The sequence below is a fragment of the Maylandia zebra genome, linkage group LG22 (assembly GCF_041146795.1).
Source record: "Maylandia zebra isolate NMK-2024a linkage group LG22, Mzebra_GT3a, whole genome shotgun sequence".
In the NCBI taxonomy this organism is placed as follows: domain Eukaryota; kingdom Metazoa; phylum Chordata; class Actinopteri; order Cichliformes; family Cichlidae; genus Maylandia; species Maylandia zebra.
Window position 1 is genome coordinate 6946851 of NC_135187.1, and position 12444 is coordinate 6959294.

Here is a 12444-nt window from a genome sequence, read left to right on the forward strand (position 1 = left end):
TAAATTTCATTCTTTTCAATCAGCGTTGTTACGGAAACAATGAATTGTATAAACCCACACCTAGCATCGTTTTCAAGCGGCGCTCCAGAGGCAACAGTTACAGATTAAATGAATTTATGGAACCTGCGCAATTATCTGATAAGGAAGATTAAAAGTAAAAATGTATTTCTGGCGGTTGATAAAAGCAAGAATGGGGGCAGCTGAGGATGTTGAACTGCAGAAATTCTCTTAATGAAAGTCAAATGGAGCACTTGTTGATAAACCAGCCTGCTGATAGTCATCACAGAGGTTTTGTACTGTGACTTTTCTGCTCGCTAACTCTAATTCAGTTTCCATTTCAAGACTCATTCATTACATTTTCATGCAAAGCATTTTTATTATGACTCACGTAACTATCTCACTTTTCATCTGCTCAACACTCTTCTGGTCAGAGAAGGTTTCCAAACGATCTCAAATGAGTTTCAAATGAGGCTCATTGACAGGATACTCCACATGTCGGAGTGAGAGTGAGATGCAAAATGAGGAGTTTAAGTTTGACCCTCACCCCTTTGTCCTTCCTGCTCTCATCCCTCTCCCCTGTTCTTATCCTTGGACAAAGAAGATGAATACAGATGAGGGTTAATGCGAAGTCTTGTGGCTCGTCGCTCAATCATTTATGCTTAACATGAATATTTTATATCTAAAACAAAGCGGTACACACCTTAATCTCCTTTTAATCTCTTACCTTCATGCATAATTTTAACATCGCCTTCTCATCCCGGCCTGAATTGGTCTGCCGTGACCACACCCTTGAGTATTTGTCTCCCCATCTCGCTCTCATTCAGCGCTGTTGCATTATTCTTCCGGGCAAGGTCTGCACGTTAAACGTCTACGCTGTAATTGTACGACGGCGCCTGCTAGTTGAAATGCTGTCGCCCCACTGGCAGCTATGCTCTGATTTATTTGGTTGAAGACATTTTATGCACTCTAAGTGATTGAAGGAGCCCTTGGGGCCTTTCAGAATTGAATGCTTATGACGGAGAAACTAAAGACTTAGTGTTCATGTACATTTGAGGCTGTAATTGGTTTGTTTACATCAGCAATGCCCCTCAAAATTTACACTTTAGATGAAATAGGAACACATCATTTATGCGTAGTGAAAACCTCAACTCTTGTGTGTGTGCGTGTGCTTGTTTTAGGTCAAACAGAGGATCGTGGTTTTCTAAAAATCCAGTTTTGCATTTACTTTTTTAGCCTTGTTGAACAGAACCTCCTCAGATAGATTTAACTGCATTTTTGAGGATGATGGGTTCAGGAAAAAGATTTTTGGATCAAGTGGTACATTTATTTTTGATAGCAGAGCACTGGCTGGCAAAGGGAACAAAGACCGTGCTCACTGCTACACAAATGCCCCAACAAATATAAATAACAGTGGGTGGGAGGCCAATGAGGAACTAGTTCTTGGTCCTTCACTTACAATGGATTGTCAGATAGAGGGGTGATACAGTGAGTGTGCATGAACCTCTATTTGTGTTTTCAGGAGAGAACACAATTAAGTCAGTGACTGCAAGTGTTGTGCAGACTTCCTTTTCCCTCTCATCTCTGCCTAACATGTGAGCAGCAAGGACATCATTTTCACATGAAAGACACAATTTCTTACCATTTAATAGAGCAGAAGAATGATTTCGGAAATCAAGATGACATCCTGAACCCAAGTCTGTATCGCTGACTGTGGTGCATGTTTTTTTTTTGTTTTTTTCACATTCAAACCCAACTTCTCAGTAGCCTTTATTCCCCTGATATTCCTCTTTCCAAATAAGATGCAGAGCAGTTTTTTCTTAAGGTCAGATGATGTTAATTGGTATTTTAAAACCGAACACGAGCCCCGTTTACTTGCTTTTGCATCATGCTTCGGTTTATCGGGGTGTCAGAAAGAACAAGTGCTGTCTCCTTGTTACTCAGGTGACAACGTGACGTCACTGCTATTGAACACCTCTGGCATATCAATGTCTGTGTAGGGCATGTATGTGTAATAATGCACTGTGTGTGCTTGCAGTTCTACATGCGTGTGTGTGTGTGTGTGTGTGCAAACTGTATGCATGTCATGGTTTCCTGTCCGAGCACAAACTTGGGCCTGGGCTACAGCTGACCTTTTATGGCATTTGAGCAAAGTCAGGGCACACATACAGACACACTAACACATGGATGACCTATAATCTGCATAAGTCACTCTCACTTGCTCTCTCTCTCTCTTACACACACACACACACACACACACACACACACACACACACACACACACACACACACTCACATCATAGTTCATCCAAGTCCTCCATAACTCTGCAACAGCAGGTAAAGTTTAATTTCCAGGTGAGACCTGTAGGGTGCCAACCTTCAGGTTTGCTGCAGCTTTTATACACACAATGTTTTTTTTCCTTATAAGCTTGTGAAGAAGAGATAACTACAATTGTTTGTATGGGAGGGTACATTTATGCCTGTGTGTGAGTGTGTCAGTGGAGGGTTAACTGGACTAAATCAGGTGGAGGAGTTATGTGCTATCTTCTCTGCAGGCCAGCCTTGACACCCTGCTGCCTGTGTGTGTAACTGTATGTCAGCCTGGAGTGATTCACCTGCTGTCTGAGTCATCCTCCCACATACTCACATATGCACACAAACGTACATGTTGGACACAAACAGATACAAATACACAAACAGACACAGTTTGTTTCCACCTACACGGCACATACGTAATGTACACAGAGTGTCTGCAACCTTGGTCCCTTGTGTTTTAAAAGACAGAAAGACGATATTATATAATCTGCAGAGGAGTTTTTTTCCCCCAGTTTCACTTTAATATAAACTCAGCAGCAGTGATGAAAAACATCTGCTGTATGTGAGGTCAGATTAGAGGTCAAACCCTTTTTAGAAATGCCTTCGCTCTTTCATTGTTGTGCTGCACTCTGCACGTCTTACATCTACCACACAGTCCATTTCTGCTTGACCTGATTAAGTCTTACTAAGGTCTTTTTATAAGAGGATACATTCAAAGTTCCTTTTCATGCTTCATCTCTGTCCAAACTCAGAAATGTGTTTGGGTGGTAAATAATTTCTTGAGCCTGTTAAATATCAGATAATCAACATATGTGTTAACATTTGTGAATGCTAAACTAAGCTAGTCAGTGTTTGCATCCCCTTTCTGAAGGCTGAAGGTTGAAAAATTGTCATAAAATAATGAAATATTTAAAAACTATCAATGTTTAGATCGTTTCTTTGGTTCCCTGCTCTAAAGAAACAAACGAACAAAAAGTCTATCAGCTGAAATGATATTTTACGGATACTGATACTTACTGATTCATTTGTGGTGCATCTCTATTGAATCAAAAACAGCCTTTTGTCTTATGACGTTGCCATGTGGCCTATCGGGGTTGGTTTGATGGTGTTTTAAAACATGAACACAGTCTACCCAATGAGAGACAGCTTCTCATCAATGGTTTTGCAATGAAATTTGTAATAAACATTAATATATTCATGAATGAAAATTGCATTTCTTTTGTAACTTAATTGTATATCACTACACGCAACAAGCCAGACGCTGCTTTACATATTTCTTCCTCTAATGTAGGACTAAATGGAGGCACCGAGTAGAGTTATTCATGCTACAAGCTGACATTTTTCTCATACTGTGTGATCTAAATTCACCAGGGTGCTCTGTTCAAGGAAGTCTTAAAGAACCATGCAGGCCAGCTATCTATTCGGTCCACTGAAAAATGATGCAGCAACATAAGAGAACCATTTTTTCTTCCTAAATTACATTCTGGTGTCAAGCACGGTTGCTTCCGGGAAAACATTTCTATCCACAGAAATGCAGAAAGTTGAGCTCGTCAAAGTGAAATATTTTGTCTGTCTTTTGGGTTTTGTTCGCTTTCCCATCAGGAATGACTGGATTAGCAGACACGAGCACAGTGTGTGTGCAGTTCACTGATGCCAAGTTACAGGTTGAAACAAATACCTCATACTTGGGCTTGAAAAGATATTGTGGCCTGTGATTTTGTTTGGCTAAGAGAGGCAAAAAAGGGGCTTTGGTGTGGCTCAGTTTGGTGCTTCTTCTAATCTGCTATGAGACAGCAGTGAAGACATGAGCTGCCGTGCGTTGTCAGAAAATCCAACCAGGAAAGCAAATAGTAAACAAACATGGATGTCATAAAAATGACAAGCTGGTAGCTTTGGATTTCCACAGTACTGAACACACCACAGTGCAACACATGTCACCTGCACACAGACAGAGCTGGCTTTTTAAACTCGGTGTAGGAGGGGAGCAACAGCCCTGATACCAAGACCGAATCCCACCCGGCCCAGCTGACGTGCTGTTAATGCTGCTGAGCTTTGGAGAGAAGAGACTTTGTTTGAGTGCAGCTCAAAGAACGGATGTAAAAATGATAACAAAGTATAGAAATAATCCTATTAAACTACTCTCAGCAAAAAGAAAACGCACACTAATAAGAATTGTTTAAGAAAACTCCTTGAACAAAGGAAAAGGGAAGAGTTGTTGGTGTCAAGGCAACAACTTCAGGTTCATCACCAACTATAAACACTGAAATCCAGTGTTTGCGTCCATCCATCAATTTAAATCAAAACCCAGACATGAACTGTATCACATTTGTTTAAATTATGACTGAAAGTGGTCGATTGTGCGGTAGCTTCGAGTCCTGCTGTGCAAGGTACTAATGTTTGCATGTAAGCATGGCAGCATTAACCACCACAAGTCACAGTGAAGTTTGACATGGCTTTCATTTGCTTGCAGACGATATTAGAATGCACTTGAGCTTCCATCTGCTTTATGCACTGATGGATTTCCAATGTTCTCTCATCCATGCTTTTGGCACTTAGGGTACACACCCTGCCTCCCTCCTGCTATCCATCCATCACTCTTTCAGCTCTGTCTAATAATTACGAAAAAAAAGGGCTTCAAACAGATTAAAGATGGAATTGACATAAAGAAACTGAAATAATACTACTTTGGAGACGATAATGTCATTTCTTTCAGCGGACTGTGTTCCCGGCTGCGGCAGAGCAGGTAATTGAAGCAAGAAGCCCGGCCCTTTCAACCCTTCCCTCGGTGTCTCAAATGCAGATCAGTGTGATAACGTCTCAGACGCCACACTAGCTAATTACACTGTGAATCCCCGAGGACCAGTATCAGGCTATAGTCATAATGACACAGTGCCACACCACACCTTGTCAAACTGTGTTTAAAGTAGATATTGGGGGAGAAAAAAGTAAAGAGGTGCTCGAGAAAATTAAATCAGTCTCTCCTTTGCTGTTCTACCTGCGTTCTTTTCTTCTGTTATTCCACCATCCTCCTGCTGCCTTTTATCTCTTTTTCTATCAGTGATTTTCTTTTTTTTTTTTGCATGTTAGATTAACACAAATCCTGGATGGATAGATTGTAATCAGGAGGCACAAAGAAGTGCAAATCCGCATGTAAATATATGCGGTAGGCACTGAACTTCTCTCATCTAAAGGTGGACAGAGATGTGCTTGATCACAGCTGAAACATTTGCAGCTGCGTGAGCAGAAAGACAACTTTTATGTGCTGATCAAACCACAGCACATATACATATCAACCAGGTGTCGGCCAGGAAGCGACATACTAATCAAAAATGGAATATTAGGACACCGTGCATATGGAAATGAGTAGATGGGTAATGGTTACTTTAATGCAAGCCAAAATCACAAGATGAAGCACCTGTAATAACGTGAGTTTCTGCAAGAGGGAACAGAAATGCAGAGGCTGTTCTGCCTTATATGTGGGCACAGCCCTCTGGTAGACAAATTTAAAACTAGCCACAGTTTCTGGCATCGTCATGTATGTTATTTATTATTTAGGAATATGTATGAATCTCAGTAAACTCTTTCCTCCTTCATCTTGCTGTCGATTGTTTGCTGGTATTTCTTTTGAGACAAAAACTCCACCGCAGAAACCTTTACTTGTAAAAACCCCACATTAGAGCCATATATCATTCCCTTTGTAATGGAAAGTAAGTGCTTTCTAAATGAGAAGCTAAAGGTTCCCATATTGCCACTCCACACTGCCTGACTGACAGATGATCTCAGGGTGAAAAACTGTAGTGAGGAATACAAAGTTAGAGGTCTTCACCTGCTCACTCAGCTTATCTGAGCTTTTCCCGAAGGGTGTGAGGCTGTAAATATTAAAGATTTCCTTTCTGTGTGATCTAGAAATTATCTGTGATTTCCAAACTCCTGGTAATGCCATGGTATAACTGGAAAATTATATTGTTTGTCCTAAGGGATTAATTACAGCAAAATCTTCTAATATGCCCTAAATGCTTTGATTGACAACACAAAAACCCTGTGAAGTTGACCTAATTTCTGTGATTGCTTCACTCCTTCCTGCAGTGTCTTCCTTCTGACTGTGCGTGCTAACTGTCTAACCACTGTGTGTTGGGACAGACTTTGTTTTGAGTCCATTTACTAATGCTCCAGCAAAGCACAGAATTTTAACATGTTCAAACCTACAGGTCAAACCTATGCATACACTAATGGAAAGTACTCGCAAGCAGAGCCTGAAGACATGAAAGCTTACTTTTTCAGTCACTCTCTCTTCCCTTTTTGCCCTGTGCTTGTCAGGGAGGATTATTCCCCCCCCCCCCCCCCCCCCTTTTACATTAAAGATCCAACCCCACATACTTCTTATTGTTACTCTGTTTTCTGCTCTTCAGTCTCCTTTAAGCCCTGCCCCCCAGCTCTAATGTTGTATTTCTCATTGTCCTGTTTTTCACAGGTACCGTTGTGAGCTATTACCCATCTCTTTCACAGATAATGCGATTAACCTCCTGATTCGGGAAAAGGAAAATAGCCTTTACTAAGACCACAACATTAATCCTCTGCACATAAGATTTACACCTCTCTGTCTGTCTACCTCTCTCTCTCTGCGTGTCTCTCTCTCACCTGTCCTCTCTGTCTGCCCTATACCTCCACTTCCTCCTCCAGCTTTGGCACATGTCAGCCCTGCCTGAACGAGCAAGCCAGTAATGAAACACACACAGTACAAATGTACATACATACAGTACAAGATAGACTACTCGTAAGGATCGCCAACCACTCTCTCAAACACACAAACTCATAGTCACATAAAATTCAGACTACATGGTACACAAACAAGTCATTCACAAAAGTAATGTCCTGCCAGAGGGGACTGTGGGAAAATGAGTTTTTGGATGGATTATTATTATGTTGTGTAGTCTGGCCCTCTGCCCTGGTCTCTGTGCATCTTGTCCTCTGAAGTGGTCCACAGTACATACACACAGTGCTCTAAACCTCCCGCGGTGGGTGTAAGAACATAGGATTAGTGGAAACACAGGCTTTCATGCCTATCCTAAATGTTTTGAAATCCATGCAGGGATTTGGTGATCTGACTTACTGTGGGCATGTAATTATGGGTTGTGATTTGCGCAGCTCAGTGGGGAATCGTGGGGTTTGCAATTAAGTTGATATACAGGACACACATCACAGTGTCGTGGTCTTCAGAGGCGCTCTGTCTCTAAAGGCAAATAAGGTTAGAAAATATCCAGGCTTATAGGACAAGAAGTTTTGTCAGGGTAACACATTAGCTTTAGTATGAATGCATCATCAAGTCCTTCTGAGATTTTTCCAAAAAAATATCTGAAGATTTGCTACAACTAGTCTAGAAATGAAGGCCAGATTAAAAAAAATAAAAACTTGTCTTTATTGATGTATAAAAGAAAACTTGCGAAGCAACATGGGAATCTCAGTTTTCCTTGATGTGTCCTTGCAGCTCTATGTGCTGGATGTTTTTGTGAGGGAATGTTTCTCTTGGTATGTGTTGTCATGTTCACCACCATGGAAGCCTTTTATGGGTGCTGGACTGTAATTGCAGTGGTGTGGCTGCTACTTCTGCTTACACATGGGACTAAAGAAAATAAAAAACACTGTCTCCCTCTGCCATTTCTGACTTTTTCCTCTCCCCTTCTTCCTTCTTCTTTGGGTTTTTTCAACATAATAAATCTCTACAGAATCATTTCTGTTCCTTGCACATCTTTCTCATCATCTGCCTCCATGTTCTCCTATGCATTTATTGCAAGAACATATGAAATCATTGTTTTGCTGGGCAGCCTATTAAAAGTGACAGCCTGTTGACGAGCATATACTTTTACATTTTGAAGGACACAAGTTGCTGAATACCTTTAATTCCGACAATTTGTTTCAAAACCAAGTAAATGTATCTTTAATTAAGGATAAGTGCTTTCTTGATTTCTCTTTAGTGTTGCTTTTTGTTTTTTGTTTTTCAGACAGCAGATGTGCAGATGTCTGTTTTGCCATGTGCCAGATTGGTGGAGTCTATTACAGCATTTTAATGGAACTATTTCCTTAATTTTCTAAACAGACATAAGCTGAGTAATCTGAACCACTGTCTGTTAAGTGAAATATTTAAACCATAAAGAGTAAATATTTTTACCCGAGTAAAAAACAGTGAATTTTCTTCACGCACAAATGTTTTTTTTAAATGTACACTGAAAACTGAATTTCTGCTTTGTTTGTATTAAGTCAGTTTTCATGAGACGCTTTAAAAATGAAATTTTTAACAACCCATCAGGACAAATCAGACTAAGTTTATTTAAAGAGATTATGTTATGGTGAGAAAAAAATATAGCATTCATTTTGGAGAAATAGTTTGACAGCCTAGCAGTCAGACTGCCTCCTATCCCCTTTTAAGTGTATTGAGTAGTGTCAACAGCAATTCCTTCTGACTGAGTGAAGCCAAAAGCAAAATGGAAACCACCCAGAAATGCAGAACTCCAGCACGGTGCAGTAGAAAACATTCAAAGTCCTTAAGCAGTAATGGGCCCTAAACTGTAAGTCATCACTTTGGACAAATTTTTCCTGGCTTTGATGTAAACAGCAGCGAGCTCTGAGTGAAAGCTTTCTGGGGAGAACGTACATGCACAAACTGCAGAATTACTACAGCAGGGTCAGTGTGGAGCAGGGGCACCAGGAACGACTGGACAATTGCACAGATAATCCAATGCTACTGAATGACCGTACCACAGATCAGCTTAATAGCTTCACAGGCAGCCTGTGAGGTTGACAGATCAATAACACCAGTGCAACAGCACTTTCTAGGCTCTCGAAGGCGGTATGTGTGCCTGCTGGCTATCCGTGAAAGGCATGATGAAACTCTGCTGACTTGTTAAAATAATCTGTTAATGTCGGTGCTGCTGGAAAACTCAGCTTTTCAAAGAGAGGTGAAGAAACATAAATGTTAGGAGTTTTAAAATATCCACTGTGCTCTCAATGTAAAAAAACAAAAATGAGATGACTGATTAAAAAAGACAAATCTTGAAAAAGATGTTTGCATTTTGCAGTCTTTAAGTTCAAATTTGCCAGTTTTGGTTGCATGAAGAAAAGTACAACCTTTTTTTTTTTTTTTTTTTTTTTTGCATCTATATCAGTGTTTGGAAAGTTAGGTAGTACCAAATGAATAGCCAGTCTGAATAAACACCATGTGGGCAGCATGGTGTTTATTCAGTGGTACAAGAAGGTCCTGGGTTTGAATCCACTATCTCATCAAGACCCTTCTCTGTGGAGATAGCGTTACTCTCCCACAGTCCAAAGACACTCAGTTAGTCGGGTTAGGATAACTGGCCATTCTAAATTGCCCAAAGGTGTGAATGTGAGTGCAAATGGTTGTCTGTTTCCACCTGTTAACCTCATAAGCCTAAATTGGATAAGCGGGAAAGAAATGGATGAATGGATGGATCGATATAAATTTATAAAAAGCAAAACTGCAAGTCTTAATAGGGTCCAAATAACTAAATCAAGCCCTTGTAACTCAGGTATGTGTTCTATTCTGAGTGTGAGTAATAAATGTGGACAATGACTTCTGCAATACTCAAAAGTTATTATCAATTGAAGCCCATTGAAAATGACATGTTACATCTCAAAGGTTTTATCCAGATATAAAAGCTATAAGGGCAAGAATGCAATGTCCAGTCTGTCTCTCATTAATAAAGGGCAAATATGCTGCTGGTTAATATTGACAGCATACAACACTGAATGTATTCATGTGGCATGTTTATGCACAGAAGTCCTCATTTTAATGTAGTTCTAATGCAAAATATTTTATGTTCCTTATTGAAAGGATTTACCTCAATTTACCAAGAGAAAAAATATTTATTTATTTAATTTATTTTTTAAATTCCATGCACTTCAGCGACAGATGGACAGATATGCAGGTAAAGTGACAGGCTGCCATCCATTACTTCCAGACAAGGGAGTGGGGCAGCGACAAGCTGTAATTGCTCTGAAATGAATACTGTGTGAACCAACAGCTCTGCAGCCCTTGGCAACAAAGAGGCAGGCAGGCTGGTAAATAAAGCATAAATACAGTATAGAGCTGCTGCAGCTTTTACCTCACTCCATCTCTCTCACTCCGTCTCTCTCACTTCTATTTAAATTCCAATTTAAAGGCTTTCAGGATTTATTTAGAGTGCACTTGTGTTCTCCTGCTTTTCTGTGATATCATGCAGCCATTGTCTCTTGTTTAACTCTCTCCCATGTTTATTTCTGCATTCCCTTCTTCCACAGCCATTTTCCCTCTCTCCTCTCCCACCCGTATGTTTCTTGTCCTCCTCCTCCTTCCTCTTGGTCTCCTTTCTTCCCTCGCTGCCGGCCTTCCCTCAAGTCTGCAGCAGAGTCTAGATGTTGCTTGTCAATAATTTAATAAGGAAGGAGCGCTCCCCTCTTAACCAGGGCTTTGAATTATTAACCTGCGTGTCCGTGTGAACCACACGTTTTGGGGCGCACGCTACCCCTTATATCAGATGTGATTGTACATTAGCCCATGCATATGTTTTGGCTACCCTGCTTCCATATGAAGTGTGATATAATGATTGCCTGTCCAAGAATGATGGAGCATGCTGGTCGAGCACAAATCGGTACTTTCTGCTGTTGTGTTCGGACTGTTTTGAGTGTGTATGTGGAGGTAGATAGCTGAGGAAAACATGGCATGCATGTTTTATAAGGGTCTGTCTGCACTGCCTAGTAAATGAGGTGCAATCTTCATTTGTCTATTTGAGTATCAAAAAAACATGTGTATTATTATGAACATACGTTCACTTTTGAAACAAGGCTATCTATTTTATTTTGCATCTCTGCAGGACTGGAGACATGGAGCTTAATTCAGTTTTATTGGTCACTGCAGAGTTTAAGTGAGTGTAGGTGTAGCATTGCTTATTAATGCTAATGTGTGCGAATGTGTCTATGTGTAGGTTGTGTATACTTGTCTCTTTACTTACTATGGCAGAAGAGTGGGAGTGTGTGTGAGTTCCTGTGCTGGAGGCCAATGGCTACATACAGTTCATCTCAATGAAAGGCGCTGCATCCATCATAGAAATAGCAGAGCTGTGCTGAGAAGGCCTTAGTGGGTTTGACAGAGCTCACTCAGGCAGATGGATGTTGTTTATGGCTGCCAAAATGTTTTAAATGTTTTTATTTATTTATGCATTTAATTGTGGGTGAGAGCACTTAGTTACATGTTAATGCTGGAGCTGGCCTTGTAAGTTGAATGCAAATCATCTGTGTGCAGGAATTGTGGCGATTTATAGACACAGAATGCAATTCGACCGTGCCCACACTGTAGGGTAAACAATTTGCGGCTCTTCTTTGAGCTGGTAATGGTACCTCCTTGTTTATTCCCTCTACTGGCAAAAGCAGCCTTAGAGCTGCTGTATGAGGCACAACCAGCTGGTTAAAGAACCCAGAATTAAGTTTTCATAAGCTGCCAAACAGGAAAGCATCACTTTTGATGAGAATTGTCAGTGATGATTCAAACAGCAAAATATCCATTTTAGGTTACTGTATAAAGCATTTTGCTAATTGTGGATCATTCAAGAAGCTATGAGTGACGAGCTCATGCTGGCCTTAGGCCTCAGTCACACAGGCCTAGTGACTGGTCAACAACCCCCTGGAAACTTCTCATTGCTGGGGAAAAATGTGCAAACAGATTTGTGTAGTTTGCATTTAAGACACTAACTTGTCTGCAAACTATCACTGAGCAGTAGAGAAACCTTTTTCTTCTTCACTCACTGTGTTTATACAACACTGTGCATTTAATTATAAGTTATTGTAAACTTTGTCTCTCTTCCACAATGTGTCTCCCTTCCTGTCCCTCTCCTCTCACCCCCATCTGGTTGCAGCAGATAGCTCACCCTCCCTGAACCTGGTTCTGCTGGAGGTTTTTTTTCCTGTTAAAAAGGAGTTTTTCCTTCCCACTGTCACCAAATGCTTAAGGTTTTCTCTCTTTTATTGAAGGGTCTTTACCTTCAATTAGGTGATTGTTGTCATGGCTTGGTGCTACAGATGGAAAATAAAAACACTGAATTGACTTACATTTCAGAAAGTGTAAATTTTACTTTGAAACTA

At 40.5% G+C, this 12444-nt stretch overlaps 1 protein-coding gene across 3 annotated transcripts in view; it reads left to right on the forward strand.

Moving 5' to 3' along the window:
* Positions 1 to 12444, forward strand: part of pvrl2l (PVR cell adhesion molecule related 2 like) — a 324556-nt gene that overhangs the window by 84539 nt on the left and 227573 nt on the right. The window lies entirely within an intron of this gene.